Source organism: Copadichromis virginalis, linkage group LG11 (genome assembly GCF_057382275.1).
Source record: "Copadichromis virginalis isolate Kocher_CV1m ecotype Utaka linkage group LG11, C_Virginalis_male_GT1.1, whole genome shotgun sequence".
NCBI classification, from domain to species: domain Eukaryota; kingdom Metazoa; phylum Chordata; class Actinopteri; order Cichliformes; family Cichlidae; genus Copadichromis; species Copadichromis virginalis.
The window spans coordinates 32,534,776-32,539,283 of NC_140628.1; the positions used below are offsets into that span (position 1 = coordinate 32,534,776).

General features: G+C 39.4%; 2 long non-coding RNA genes across 2 annotated transcripts; both read left to right on the top strand.

The window, feature by feature from the left end:
* Positions 1 to 87: 87 nt before the first annotated feature.
* On the top strand, positions 88 to 913 carry LOC146699120 (uncharacterized). Its single transcript, XR_014922774.1, has 3 exons — positions 88 to 209; positions 592 to 678; positions 755 to 913. It is a non-coding gene; the product is annotated as an uncharacterized LOC146699120 (long non-coding RNA).
* A 175-nt stretch (positions 914 to 1,088) lies between these two features.
* Positions 1,089 to 1,876, top strand: LOC146699121 (uncharacterized). The gene is made up of 3 exons (XR_014922773.1): positions 1,089 to 1,243; positions 1,372 to 1,484; positions 1,601 to 1,876. It is a non-coding gene; the product is annotated as an uncharacterized LOC146699121 (long non-coding RNA).
* The last annotated feature ends 2,632 nt before the right edge of the window (positions 1,877 to 4,508 follow it).

The following is a 4,508-nucleotide window of genomic DNA, read 5'->3' on the forward strand; positions in this document are numbered from 1 at the left end:
TAGCAGCAGTCACTTTAACTAACAAACTAGACTTGACATCCACCAAATTATTCACATTGACTACCTTTTTTTTTCTTGCCATGAAATCATTCTTTGTCTTCTGCTACAAGGTTACCCTTTAAGTCTTTCAGTACGAAGGCAGGAAGAAAATTTATATGAAGAAATGAACGTGAAAAACAAAGGAACTAAACAACCATCTGACACAAATGGTGAGTTATACAAAGACAATACAAAACTGCTACTTTTACGACAGGAACTGATATGAAACTTGCTTAGAAACTGGAAGTGTGCTGTTGGCATTTTCCTGACAAGAGCTTAATGACAACATCCTCTCAAATCACATTTTGATATGTACAGGATTCACTGTTATTGAAGTTTGATCCATAATATGGGCTTCACCTTGGTTTTGCCTCTGAACTTTTTCAAACAGATTTTTCTGTTTTTCCCTAGACAATAACAAAAAAGTTCATTAATTAGAATGGTTTTATGATTATAAAAAGCCAATTGATGATTTTAAGTTGACACAAGCAATTTAGAATCTTAAAAGTAAGAATTAGTTTGATTGCTATAATAAGTATTTATTTCTCCTAGATAAGCAGTGTGCATGTATAAAATCTTGTACATCAGTAACCATTTGCTGGGGTATTCTGTTACTGATCATGGCCCTTCGCATCTATTGTGAGTATAACTTTTAAAATTAGTTCATCTGCAATGTGTGTGTAAAGCCAAAGAAGTGTTACGTTTTGTTTTTCAGTTACCACATTGTTAATTCATAAGAACAAAGACTTATTGAGGAGTCAACTCAACTGGACAAACACCTCCACTGTCTTTGAAACACAGATCAGAGACCTCATTGCAGAAAACCAGAACCTAACAGAACAAATAAAACTCATGAAGATGGAGCTCAGTCTTGGTCCAGGTCAGTGCAGTGTTGATGCCTACTGTCCCAAAGAAAATAACAGTAGGCTCCAAATCTATCAGCTACAAAAATAGGTCATGTCAAATAAATGTGCACTGATGATCTTTATTAATTGATTTTTACTTTTTTTTTTTTTTTTTTTTACTTTTTTTACTTGCAGAAAAGGTTTGCAACACTTGTCGGGAGGGCTGGCTCCACTTTGAGTCAAACTGCTATGCAATTAATGATGCTGAACCTCATGAGCAGAAAACCTGGGAAGAAGCTCGAGAAAACTGCAAAGAAAAGATTTCCAATTTGGTTGTTGTAATTAATGCAACAGAAAAGGTAATAAGAAATGTGGCTCATTAGCAAAAATGTATTTAACAAAAATACATTTTCTTTTGATCACACTCTGTGTTGCAGTGCCTTAAGCAAAGTAGTTGAGTATTTCTGATAACTTTCTCTTTCATCAGAAATATATCAGTGACAAAAGCTGGAAGAGTTCAGGAGAAAATGGATACTGGATTGGTCTGAGAGCTGAAGGTGGGAAATGGACATGGGTGGATGGAAGTTATCTGACTGATAAGTAAGAGAAACTTTGAGTCAATAACAATTTAATAATATTTTTCCAAATCTGGGATATATCAATTTTGTTTTATACCAATAATTATCAGCTTTAATCAAACTTGTTTTTTTCCTCAGCTCCTGGATTCAGCAGCCTCCTTCTGATGGTCTCTGTGTAATTTCTGTCCAAAACGAAGGATTTAAATCAGCGAACTGTGACCAGAAGAAACAATGGATTTGTAAAAAGAGACTCTAAGTATTTGAATTACCGCAGATAGACTTCAGAAGACTTTTGTAATCTGTAAATATAATTGCATATTTGCAAATAGCTCACTTGGCAATCCGGTGGAAAGTCGACTCCCTTCGTTATTCCCTTCTGGGCCGCCCTTTCACCCTCTATTCACTAGAGGTCCAATATCTATGAGCAAATGGCTCAAGGCTGTTTTGATAACATGACGAAAGCATGCTAAGAGGGCCTTGTGACTGATCAGCAGATATCATGAGCTGACAAGGGCAGGAAATATGTCTTTTAAACCAATACTTTACATTGACTGGCATACATGCATTACAGTTATACATGCATGGTTTTACTACTGACTTCAGTCATCATGATAATTCATATTTCAGTCTGCAAACAGATTCATCTTTAGAAAAATGCTTTTTGCCATTGTGGTTTACAAAAGATTTACAATTGTTTTAAAACATCAATTGTTTCAGAGGCTGGATCAGAGGCTAATTTTTCCCACAGAGATCATAACAACTGCTCGGCAACCAGACCTCGTCCTTTGGTCTAACTCCCAAAAACATGCGTACGTCATTGAACTGACGGTACCACGGGAGGGAGCAATTCAGGAAGCATTTGAACGTAAGAAGCTGTGGTATGCCAACTTGGCAGCTGAGGCAGAGGACAGAGGCTGGAAGATCAAGGTGCGCCTGGTGGAAGTGGGGTGCAGGGCTTTGTTGCCAGTACAACAGCAAAACTGCTTAGAGAGATTGGGTTCAGAGGACAGGCACAACGGCAGGCTATAAGAGAATTAGCTAAAACTGCTGAGAGGACCAGTCACTGGCTATGGCAAAAAGGGCTGACATCACTTGGGCAGCTAAGGCAGTCAGCTAACCGCTCTTCTCCCCTCTGCTCTTCTTCCCTTTTTCTGGGAGGCAGTGGGGAGGTAGAGCGTACAGCCCGATCCAGCAGGGAGGTGTAGGCAGCCAGATCAGGCGCCCCCCTTCTGGCTCTCCTCTCTGCTCTTTCCTGTCTTGTCCCTTTTGTCTTACTTCTCTCTATCACCTTTTCTATCCATTTAAAGAAGTGAGGCTCTGTCAGGGTTATATTTTGTGATTGTCATTTGTACTTAGAAATATATAATCATTTATGCTTAGAGGTATAAAATCGCTTGCATATTGATAAAATGTCTCATCCTTAGTAGGTCTTTAAGACTCTGTGTACCATGAGATGAGAGTACGTTCACTCCTTTTCCAGAGTTTTCTGGCATAGCACACACATCCTAAGGTCACGACAGAGGTCGTATCTTCTCTTTCTCGTATATGGTATGGCAAACACAACTGTATCTGTTTACCTATAAGAGCCTTTTGTTTAGGTGAACTGCTGGACTCCCTGGTCCAGCTATCTGGGGAGTCATTCACAGGGTCACATTTTGACACACGCACACACACACACATACATACACACACACACACACACACACACACACGCACACACACACACGCACACACACACACACATACATACACACACCCATGTACACACATACACCCACATACATACACATACACACGCATACCTACAAATACACACAGACTGGTACTATTTGTTTACACACATGCCTGTTTAAGCTGTCATATGTTAATGAAACTGCATATTCATGTAACCACAATAAAGAGTGGTGCTACGGAGGTGCTGACCGAGAGTGACGGGGTTCAAGCGGCAGGAACAGCGCTCGGTCTCGGTGACCTCCCTCGTGCACGAGATCAGACAAAGAGCTCTGGTGTCTTGTGTGTTGTTTTTGCCACTGCAGTAGATTGTCTCAGTTCTTCCAGCAATAGGTTTGTGCCTAGATAAACCTAACAGGCTCTATAAAGGCTAAAGAGAGATAAGTATTATTTCTCAGTTGCAGTGAATCAATAGAAGAAAATAAACAGTAGAAAACTAAACAGAAGAATGAAGAAGAGAATAACAATTTAACATAAACCATTGACACACACTGGGGCCTGATCAACCCTGGCAGGGCCTCCTTGGATGAGGGTGTCTAGTGATAATGGCTGAAACACCTGATGAATCCAAGGTCCACTACTGGCGATGTGTCCCAAATTTTAATATGATAATGTAGATCAGATCTCTAATCCCTAAACCTAACAGCGTTGCACAAATTATAAGTCATGCCTCTGCTAGTTTCGCTTTCTGATAGAAATAAAGATTATCGTTAAAGGTTCAGTGTGTGGCAGGTAGGAATTGGACTCAAAAATACAGGAAAAGGGAAAAAAGGAACAAACTGAAAAAGCAGTTTTATTGATGAACACAAACCAAGTACAAAATAATGAAGGTCAAACACAGATACCAAAAACTGTCACTCTATCAAGGACCCCATCAAAGTTGGAGGAATACAGAATGCACACAGCAAAAGGGAAACATGACAAGTTACGACTGAGATAATATTTACACCGAGATGATAATGAGGCAAAAGGCAAAGGGTAGGGGGACAGCTGACACTAATCACAGATAATGAGACAGGAAGTAGAACCAAAACCAAAGACATACGAACTTGACACAGTGACAGATGATAGCAAACACCGAGATAAAAGTGGATTGACAGGTAATTCACTTATCAACTATGCAATCAGGGAACTAAAGGCACAGATCACAAAACCAATCATAAGTCAAAACATAACACCCAAACCAGAAGTCTAAATAATAGAGAATATAGAACCAAACATACAAGATCCGGGTGGTTAGCACTGTTGCCTCACAGCAAGAAGGTCCTGAGTTCGAGACAAATTTCTTTAATATCAAAGAATGCTGTCAATGTGA